This window comes from Sinohyriopsis cumingii, chromosome 10 (assembly GCF_028554795.1).
Source record: "Sinohyriopsis cumingii isolate HCF-2022 chromosome 10, ASM2855479v2, whole genome shotgun sequence".
In the NCBI taxonomy this organism is placed as follows: Eukaryota; Metazoa; Mollusca; class Bivalvia; order Unionida; family Unionidae; genus Sinohyriopsis; species Sinohyriopsis cumingii.
In genome coordinates, this window is record NC_142970.1 from 46,624,460 (window position 1) to 46,636,632 (window position 12,173).

Below are 12,173 nucleotides of genomic sequence, written 5' to 3' on the forward strand. Positions count from 1 at the left end.
GTATGATGTTGTCTGGGTGTCATCCGAATTATCGATGCTATTATGTATGATTTTGTCTGGGTGTCATCCGTATTATCGATGTTGTTCGGTATGATGTTGTCTGGGTGTCATCCGAATTATCGATGCTATTATGTATGATTTTGTCTGGGTGTCATCCGTATTATCGATGTTATTCTGTATGATTTTGGCTGGGTCTCATCCGTATTACCGATGTTGTTCAGTATGATATTGTCTGGGTGTCATCCGAATTATCGATGCTATTATGTATGATGTTGTCTGGGTGTCATCCGAATTATCGATGTTGTTCTGTATGATGTTGTCTGGGTGTCATCCGTATTATCGATGATCTTATGTATGATTTTGTCTGGGTGTCATCCGTATTATCGATGTTATTCTGTATGATTTTGGCTGGGTGTCATCCGAATTATCGATGTTGTTCGGTATGATGTTGTTTGGGTGTCATCCGAATTATCGATGCTATTATGTATGATTTTGTCTGGGTGTCATCGGTATTATCGATGATATTCTGTATGATTTTGTCTGGGTGTCATCCGTATTATCGATGTTATTCTGTATGATTTTGGCTGGGTGTCACCCGTATTATCGATGTTTTTCTGTATGATTTTGTCTGGGTGTCATCCGTATTACCGATGTTGTTCTGTATGATTTTGTCTGGGTGTCATCCGTATTACCGATGTTGTTCTGTATGATTTTGTCTGGGTGTCATTCGTATTACCGATGTTATTCTGTATGATGTTGTCTGGGTGTCATCCGTATTATCGATGTTGTTCTGTATGATGTTGTCTGGGTGTCATCCGTATTACCGATGTTGTTCTGTATGATGTTGTCTGGTTGTCATCCGTATTACCGATGTTGTTCTGTATGATGTTGTCTGGGTGTCATCCGTATTACCGATGTTGTTCTGTATGATGTTGTCTGGGTGTCATCCGTATTACCGATGTTGTTCTGTATGATGTCTGGGTGCCATCCGTATTACCGATGTTGTTCTGTATGATTTTGTCTGGGTGTCATCCGTATTACCGATGTTGTTCTGTATGATTTTGTCTGGGTGTCATACGTATTATCGATCCTAACTGTTTGATTTTGTCTGGGTGTCATACGTATTATCGATATTATTCTGTATGATTTTGTTTGGGTGTCATCCGTATTACCGATGTTGTTCTGTATGATTTTGTATGGATGTCATACGTATTATCGATGCTATACTGTTTCATTTTGTCTGGGTGTTGATGCTATACTGTTTCATTTTGTCTGGGTACAACAGTTTTATCCACATAAAACCACTTTCCAACACCACCATTTTCAAACAATGATATTTAATGGAATTTGTACGCACTAAACCTGTAACCTTCTCACAAGATCCCAGGGGAGAGAACCAAAAATAATGCCACCTTTCCCAAATGGTTATCATTTTGATATGAACTGTTGTAACACAGTTAGTGAATTGCCGCTCAGGAAATAAGGAAACAAAGGTTACAAATATACATACAAAATGTTATGAACAATATCCCTGATGCTAAAGTGTACAAATAACAAGTATTTACTTTAAGAGTGTAACTCTGTTATTAGTGACCAGAGAGACACACAGCGAGAGAGAATCCGTTTTTCCGGAAACCTCGCAAACCAGACATATTTCAACGGGAAATGAATACCTAAACCTTAACTTGCTCCTTTAATCCAGAAATTCCAGCGGAAATAAAACTCGGGGACTAAAGTGTAATATTGCTATAAAACTTGCCGTGACAATCTGTACATAATCCGTCCTACGAGAATTTGGTGGTGTGTCAATATATTAATCTCTGATTAGTCAAATTCTAGTGGCACGTTAAAGTTATAAATTAATAATTGGTTAAAAAAATTAAAGCAGCATGACGGTATTCAGCAATTGTGTAAACAATGTCAGTATGTTCTTCTCGCCGACGTGGGTGTTAATAATGCAATAAACACACTGGAATCAAAATGTCCACACTTCTGACATAACATATATTTAATGAAGTACGTGTCATTAAGTCTCTTTGTTGTTTACTAATTGTATGTAACAGTCGCAGTTTGAACAAAAAGGTTGATTGATGTAAGTTTTGGACAGTATAAGGCTTCATTTCAGAGTAAAAGGTGACGTTAATTATTGGCTTATTAGCAGCTATAACAATTGCCAACAACGACTTGTAACCATGACTGTATTGCATTAGTAGTAGTTGAGTAGCGCATTTAACTGCAGGGTGTCAGTTCCTGTTAGTTTTACATTTTACATTACATGCATTATGGCGACATGATCATGCAAGGGTATTCGAGTTGATATACCGAGCAGCATAAAAAAGATTTGCAGGTATTGTTTAAACTTATATTATGTACAAGTGTATGTTAAAATTAAACGACATAAACACAAGTAAATAGATGTATTCATTAAGTTATTTCAACTATATATCCCCTAGGTACAAAGCTGTCCGGAGTAATGAGGTTCCACTATATATATATATATATATATATATATATATATATATATATATATATATATATATATATATATATATATATATATATATAACATCAAAGAAAGTAAACAAATTCTCCAGTAACCATTGTAGACATTATTATGCAGGAAATAAATTCTAACTAAGCTGATGCTGGTCGCGTTTCCAACTAAAGATTTTCTTTTTTCTAATCTCTAATCTTAACATTTGAACTTTTAGTCATTGAAAAATTTTAAAAATTAGCTTTTAGTTGGCACTGTATGGTTAATATTGAAGTGCGATACTGGTACTCACTTACCTTCATACTTGCCTACCTACCTACATTCCTACCTACCCACCCAACAACATATCTATATACTGCGACAGAGCGTAAAACAGATAAAACACACTTAAGACGGAACTTTTTATATATATGGCATACATTGTTTGTGGTAAGTTTTTAATCAATTGATAAATACTTTCTCCGTATTCCTGTCTTAAAATAAATGTTCTTTAAATCTGCTCGAATAGCTAGCATCATTGTTAACTCATAAAAGCCAGATATGACTAGGCAAAGATGACAGACAAGTCACCTTGAGGTTGCCAGAGATAAGTACAAAGTCAATGCATCAATTAATTATCTTCATGAGTCGCAGATGAGGCGTCACAGGAAACTCATGCAACAGGCAGTCCACTCACCTGATTCCTATACTTAATCAAATGTACAATAGACGGTTAACATGCTGATGGTAACATATGGCAATCTACAATATATAGTTATCAATATAGAACGTTTACACTTGAATAAACATATTTATTACTTCTTCCAGCTGCCTTGGTCACAAATAAATTTTCAAGAAGGGGAAGGATGTATTTAACTCTGGCACAGATGAATCAATGTGATCGTAAACACAAATACCAAAATCATGTTCGCAAAGCATAAAATGTAGGCGACAGTAACCTCCTTTGGTTTTATGGGTATTGAAGTAAATAAGATGCATCCAATATTCCAATTTTGTGACTGGAACACTAACGTATGTGAATATAGCGTGTCACACAACGCTTGTGGTCATGAGCTAACTGCGCAAACTTAAGCAAGTCAAAAAAAAAAAAAAATATATATATATAACACAGATGCATATCATCATCAATTTCACGAATACAACAGTAACAATCCGAATAATGAAGATCAAGCTCGCAATTTAACCCAAGTCAGTAAAGCAGAAAATGCGACTGATGTTGACCTACTGCTCGTCAAGATGCATCCCCAAGTTTTAGTATACACATAACATGCCAAAAAAATATATATAGTCAGGAGCTAAATACAGCTCTCCGTATGCTGTTACAAGGTAAAATATAGGTCACAGCGACCTTTTCTGATATAGGTTTGGTATAAGGGAGAGAGGCATAAATCACCTAGTTTAAGAAGGACCGAAAATATGTTAAATCGACCAAAGCCATTAAGGTGTCAAATATGTATCACAATGACCTAGTTAAAACGAGAGGGTAGTACTTATCCAGATGCACCATGATTCCAGGTTATCAGTATGGTCATGGGTTAAATGCAAATGATAAGCTTTTAATATCTGAAATGTAGGTCACACTGACATTTATTTGTGGAAATGGTATGTATTAACATAGATACATACAATCATCTAAATGATTCCTGCATGCATAGAGTTTTAGAAAATAAAATAAAATTATATTGATTAACAGATCAAAGTGAAGCCTGAAATACATATCTGGGTGACCTACTTATGTGACTTCTTTTTGGCAATGAGCTAACCTAGGTCAATACGATGTGATGTGTAGAACACAGCATCATTCTTTGATTGTGGCATTATTAGGAATGTATACATTCACATTGATTGATTATTCTAGCAAAATCATCGATTGATAAATAATCTTCAAACACACAATTGTGCTAAAGTCATTGAAGTATGACTATAGGTTACAGTGACCCAAATTTTTGTTGGGCCGTAATTCTCATCATGATGTATTTCACACAAACTTTCAAATATCAAAGTACAACTATATATATATATATATATATATATATATATATATATATATATATATATATATATATATATATATATATATATATACCGTATTTACCGCATATGTTGGGACACGATACAATAATTATTTTTCCTGTCCCAGAACTGATGGTGAAACATTGTTTTCACTTTGGTCATATGTCCCAAGGCTTAAGAAACGAAATAAATTTATATTGCATTTGTGCTTGCCCCCCCCCCCCCCACACACACACACACTGCACGTTGCAATACAATAGATAAATAAAACGCTTAATTAATAATTAAAAGAAAGAAACTAACCTTGTGTTATCATTTATTTCTTTTTTCAACATAAGCATTAAAGAATAAAATATTTCCATGAAATCCGTATAAGTGGCGTATGCTTCCATACTGTAGCGTGTATCAATTATGTCCGATACCACACACCACGTTATCATTAACATGAACATTAAGAAACAATTGTGTGTTGTTGTGGTTGTACTCAAAGGTTTGAACATGTTATCCGACTGAAAACTGGACCCAACAAAATCGCAAACAAGAGGGAAATAATCAACCGATATCTTGAAGACGCCATACACGCATGACACGGTGTTGGGTGGAAAATAATCAAGGTTGAATTATATCCAGGTCTATTGTATGACAGTATGTCGCAAATAAAAATCGTCATTTGAAAACACATTAACTTGAGTGCAAGTGACAATCTTTTCACCAGCTCGGGTTACAAAATTATCCTTACCACATATGCCAAGCACATAGAAGCCCTGGTGATGAATAAACACGACTGGCAGCAAGCAGTTAACTCCTTCTTTGAACCTACCTACAGAACATCAAAGACAAAAGGTTATTTTTATTACAAAGCAAGCCGATCTCAGAAGCCGACTTTGGTTACCTTTTTTTGTAAAGGATATCAATACAGAGGTTATTTTATTGCAAAGCAAGCCGACATCGTAAGCTGACTATAGGATCTGTGAAGTGAGCCGATTTCTTTTTTTTTTTATACAAAGCTGGCCGAGATATGGAAGTAAACCTGGGTTCATTTTCACCTTTATTCACGGGAATTTCGAAAATAAACTGAAACGATGGAACAAATTTTCAAGTGACACAATATAGTGCTTTGTGCACAGATGTCCATGACCCAGCAATATTTGGAGAAAATAAAATCATGTGATAAATTCATTAAGGCCAGAAGAGAAGCATACGATTTCGCAAACGAGAAGGAAATAATCAACCGATATATTGAAGACAACTGCCATTCATGTATGGTACGGTGTTAGGTGCAAAATAGCCAAGATTAATTTATATCCAGGTTTACTGTATGACAGTATCTCGCAAATAAAAATCATTATTTGAAAACACATTCACTTGAGCGCAAGTGACAATCTTTTCGCCGGCGCGGGTTACAAAAGTATCATTACTATTTACCCGCAGACATCAGTGCACCTTTGTATTAATTATTACTACAGATGACAAGATCATAGAAGTCCTTGTGGTAAATAAACACAACTGGCAGCCAGCAGTAAATTTCTTCTTTGAACTTACCGACAGGACATCAAAGACAAAGGTTATTTTTATTACAAAGCAAGCCGACGTCGGAATCCGACTTTGGAATCGGAAGCCGAATTTTTTTTTTAAAGGATATCAGTACAAAGGTTATTTTATTGCAAAGCAAGCTGACCTCGGAAGCCGACTATGGATTCTTTAAGTGTGCCGATTTTTTATTTTTTAGGTTTGAATATTCAAAGACAGCCGCGATATGGAAGCTAACTTTTGTTCCTTTTCACCACTATTCACGAAAATTTTGAAAAAATAGCGAAACAATGGAACAATTTTTAAAGTTACACAATATAGTGCTTCGTGCGCGAACATCGATGACCCAGCATCATCCAGAAGATTTGGAGAAAATAAAATCACGTGATTCGTGAAGGCCAGAAGAGAAATATATCATTTCGCTGACAATATGATCATTAACATGGATGAAACTCTAGTGTACTTTGATCGCATTCATGGATGGACTGACGATAAGATGGACGTCAGAAGTGTGAGAATTAGCAAGACTAGTGCAGATTTTTAAAAATCTGACTTTTGTCCTTGCAGTTTCCGCTTCAGGTGGTGTGTTGCCTCTAACAATTTTTCACGGTAGGAGAAAACTATAAAAAAAATATTCATGTACCAAACAAATAGATAGTACGTGTGCAGAGAAGAGTTGTGTTGATGAGATGCTGCTGCAGTGGATTAAAGAGTTTTATCTCAGTTAAACAGTTTTATATTTTTTTAAATAAAATTTCAGCTGGAGTGCAATTTGCGACATGTAATTTTCGAATGATTTTAAAGGTGTCCCACAACTTACGACTCGAAAATAACGATGTGTCCCAGAACATACAGTGCACAAAAAAATTACTTTTAAAATTAATTTATGGTGTCCCAACAAATACGGTGTCCCAACATATATGGTAAATACGGGGTGTGTGCGTGTGTGTGTGTGTGTATATATATATATATATATATATATATATATATATATATATATATATATATATATATATATATATATATAACTTCTGGCTCTTGGTACATGATTTTATTTCATTTTTGTCATTTTTATTCATGGCTTTAAGTTACACAGATTATCTTTAGTTAGATCTATATGGATGCTTACGTATGTGCTGACAATTACTAATAATAATCTTAGTAATAAGATTTGATGACGACTTATTATTGGCTGATGAGGCTTGGACGGTTCTAGAAGAATTCAGTAACTTTACATTGGTTGGGTTAGGTCATATGAATATGCAATTTTGAGATAAAATGAGTAGTAAGATCTGTAACGTTGGGTGTGTTGTGAAACATTGTCATAATAGAGGGTGCATATAAGGAGAGAACGAAGCAATCATATTCTTTCCTATTAAGAAGTCATCCTCATTTCTTGTCTTCCTGGTGTAAGTCTGTATATGTGTTTTATGTTGTGCTTAGATATTATTCGAGAGGAAAAACATGTATTTGGTCTGTTCAGTGAAAAGAAGAAGGGCTCATTATTTAGCTTATATTATTATTTTTGAACTATTGTGAATTATCCAAGGTGCTTTGACATTATTCGAGAGGAAAAACATTTATTTGGACTGTTCAGTGAAACGAAGAAGGGCTCATTATTTAGCCTATATTATTATTTTGGAACTATTGTGAATTATCCAAGGAAGTTCTGGAAGACGCCATTTTGACAACATCACGATTCTGTGAGGACCAGTACATTTCAGGTGTTATAATTTATACAGAACATTTCATTCTTTTGGACTTTCATAGATCTTTACCAAGATTAGCTTGGATTCACTTCATAATACTGTACGATCCTTTCATAATACTGTACATTCCTTTCATAATACTGTACGATCCTTTCATAATACTGTACGCTCCTTTCATAATATTGTACGATCCTTTCACACTTTAAGCTATAACATTGATAATTAAATCACTTCATAATACTATACGATCTTTTCACACTTTTTCATCAATAACATTGATAATTAAATCACTTCATAATACTGTACGTTCCTTTCATAATACTGTACGCTCCTTTCATAATACTGTACGTTCCTTTCATAATACTGTACGCTCCTTTCATAATACTGTACGTTCCTTTCATAATACTATACGATCTTTTCACACTTTAATCTATAACTTTGACAATTAAATTGTGCGTTAAGTTTTTAAAGCTTCTTGTTGGCCTCGCTTTTTTCTGTTGCTTAGATTATGACCACAGAGTTGTAACTATATATATATATATATAATGTTGGCATACATACATACATACATACATACATACATACATACATACATACATACATACATACATGGTCCAAATAATAGCTACCTGTACTTGAAAGGTGAGATAAAAATGTGCCTACATTTAACTGATATTACAGACAGTATAGTCCATGATAAATTGCTGGTAAAATGTACCTACAGTTAACGAGGACTACTTACAGCATAGTCTATGATAAATCACTGGTAAAAAAAATTGACTATATTTAATTGAGACTGTATATAGTATAGTCCATATTAAACCATTTCATAAAAAATAGCATTTGCATCAAATCTAACATGAGTGTTCCATATTTAATAGGATAATACATGTCTAATTTCTTAAGGTTACAACTTTCCACATTAAATGTCCCCCCCCCCCCCAGCTATGGATTGTGACACCAGTTTTAAAGGACACTTTGGAGGATAACACACAATGTAGCGACAAATTCTTTATTACACTCAGGCTACAATACGAAACATATGAAGAAAATATTAGTATCTTATTTTGCATGCATGTACATCAGCCACGTACGATATATTTTTTCTCACAGTAAATGCAATATAAGTCAGATTGACAGCATTATTACATTATTACAGTCATTAGTACATTATTACAGTCATTAGTACATTATTACATAAATTACTTCAGTGGAATAAGATCATGCTGAAATTTAATTATATATATATATATATATATATATATATATATATATATATATATATATATATATATATATATATATATATATATATATATATATATTTGGAAAGACAAGTTGTAAATTACTAAATATGTAACACAAATTAATCTCTATCAAATTCATCACTTTACAATAATGAACCTATGGTACTTTTCTCTCCCTTATGATACAAAAATAAATAAATAAAAAAGAAAAAATCTTAAAGACATCGAGTAAAAATAATTTGGAATTATCGAAATGTTTATTTAAAAAAATATCAACAATTTTAGAAAGATTTTTTAATGATAATGTGAAATCACCAGAAGTTACGGTTTGCGAGTCAGACTTCAAACAGTCCTACATCTATATTTGAATAGGTTCTGCATAGAGAGAGAAACATAATAGATAGATCTATATTCTTAACGTAGCAGATTAAGCCTCTGGTCCGGTTTGCAAAAGCACTCTTCGTGAGTTAGGATCATACAAGATTCATTTTCTTCTGTGTACGTATGGCTGTCTGCTTGTATTACAATAAAGTACTTTTTCATCTCTGTTTATCCATTTTGTTATGATTAGCCACATTGCATTAACCATTCCTAAACATTTGAGTCACTACACATGGCAAATGGATACATAGATCGAAATATAGATAGATATATAGATAGTTATATGAAAACTACAAGATGCATTCATATATGTTGTAATATTCATGTTTTATGTGAAAACAAGCAAATAAACACAAAACATCACATCTCTCTCTCTCTCTCTCTCTCTCTCTCTCTCTCTCTCTCTCTCTCTCTCATTTTAGAATGCAAAATATCGTTTTTAACAAACCATCTGGAACCTTTCTAATTAGGATGTTGTACCTGCCATTCGTTTTTTGTTTTTTTTTTAATTTGTAGCAGATTCGTTGTATCCATATTCGTACTAACCGTTTCTTAACGTATTTGATCATATCTATTCATGATAATGATGCATGTAAGAAAATCTCACGTCATATTATTTTTGTGTGAACAAAGAAACGGTATTACTTGCATTTGTGAGAGAAATATTTCATTTGGACACGCAACAAATTGATTAATCTGTATATTACAGCAACCATATGTGTGAACGGTTTGATCAAAAGATTGTTTGTGTGAGTGGGTGGGTGAGTGGGGGCGGAAAAAGCTATGTTACGTTGATGCATAGGAATCCAAAACGTATAACACGATATTATCCTTAATTTTTGGGGCAGGGGATGCTACAATATTAGCATTCACGTGTTCAGTAAAGATTACACAAGTGGACAGAACAAAGGATTATGTTAGTACTGCTATAACCTTTAAAATATCACATTATCTACGTAAATAATGACAGAGAGGTAAGACCTAAAATAAAAATTGAAAAATTGTGGAGGAAGTTCGAAGATGGCCGTGACATCACAAACTGTTTTGATCTCTGTGAGTATGTGAGTGCCTGATCAAGAAAATGTGTGCTCTGGGCTGTCTGTGGTACACTTGACAAGGCATGCCGCTGCGTTTGATGAAACAATACAGAACGTGCTTAAATTATGAGATTTACGCTGCTCGCGCTCGTGTGATCTTTCTAAGGCACAGGGTCAATGTTGAAGTGTTTCATGGATGACTTGAGGGAATCTTTAAAGCATTTATTCTGAGCACCCAGAGATCGCTTTCACTTCTTCATCTCGCCGTAGAAGATCTTCTTTGGAAGTCGCTCTTATTACATCCTGGTGACATGGCCTGCCCTTCTCAACTGTGATTTCATCAACAGCTTGTGGATGACTGGAATGCCTGCCGATTTGACAACCTCAGTGTCTCAGACCCTGTCATGCCATCTTATCCTCATGTTTCCTCTAACAGCCCATGTGAAAATGACTGAGATTGTTGACAAGGCTTCTGTGCACGGTCCAGGTTTCACAAGCATACAGCAGACTTGTATGACATAGGTGAACTTGTCCACTGCCAGGAGGGGTTTGGCCATTTACTCTGATGGTAGTCTCTATGTAAGGCCTTCCTGGTGCAGGTTGGTGCATCACCTCTGTCTTGATTGTGAGACCGAAATTGTCACAAGCTGAAAAGAAATGGTTCATGCAGTTATTCCATGCCAGACTCCGAGTTGGCATTCAGTGAACAGTTGTTAGCAAATATGAGGATATATCCTAATCAAGGAACAGAAAGACAACTGTAATGTGCTTTGATTTTATCTTAAAAGTTTAAACTATGATTTGGTTTTGTTTTAAACGATTGGTTGTTAGTGGGGAGATCACGGGAAGATATGCGATGCAGACACGCACTCATATCCAATGTTATATGTTTCCACATCAAAAGACTCGCCCAAAAATTTTAACTACCCCAGAAAAAAAATCATGTTTCATGTGATTAAGATACCTGTAGGTCTATTAAGTCAAGCTTTAATATCAAAATTTATATTGAAAATATTAATATACATTTCCAAATAATGCAGCATAAAGTTTAAACTGAACATGAGGAGAAAACAGTTTTAATTAAGTTGCATGCAAGCTACGAAACCTAATCGAGTAACAAAATTATCAATGTTACAAATAACAAACTAAGTAACAAACTAAATAAAATGATAATGGCAATCGCTAAGTTAAAATGATGCGATAATGGTAATCGAATGACAATCGCTAAGTTCAAATGAACCGATAATTGCAATCGAATGACAATCGCTACGTTCAAATGAACCGGTAATGGCAATCGAATGACAATCGCTAAGTTCAAATGAACCGGTTATGGCAATAGCTAAGTTAAAATGAATCGATAATGGACACTGCTATATAAGTTAAATGACAATCGCTAAGTTAAAATGAGCCGATAATGGCAATCGCTGTCTGTGTTAAAATGAATCGATAATGGAAATCGTTATCTAAGTTAAAAAGGCAATCGCTGTCCAAGTTGAAATGAACCTATAATGGCTATCGCTAAGTTAAAATGAATCGATAATGATTATCGCTGTATGTGGTAAAATTAATTGATAATGACAATTGCTGTCTGTGGTAAAATGAATCGATAATGACAATCACTGTCTGTGTTATAATGAATCGATAATGACAACTGCTGTCTGTGGTAAAATGAATCGATAATGACAATCGCTGTGTTACAATGAATCGATAATGATAATCACTGTCTGTGTTATAATGAATCGATAATGACAATCGCTGTCTG

The 12,173-nt window shown here is 34.3% G+C and overlaps 1 protein-coding gene across 1 annotated transcript in view; it reads right to left on the minus strand.

Moving 5' to 3' along the window:
- Positions 1-9,057: 9,057 nt before the first annotated feature.
- Positions 9,058-12,173, minus strand: part of LOC149789984 (puromycin-sensitive aminopeptidase-like) — a 36,481-nt gene continuing 33,365 nt past the window's right edge. Inside the window, exon 5 of the mRNA XM_089972066.1 lies at positions 9,058-11,058. The gene's annotated coding sequence lies outside the window, so the exon portion shown is untranslated. The remainder of the gene's footprint in view (positions 11,059-12,173) is intronic.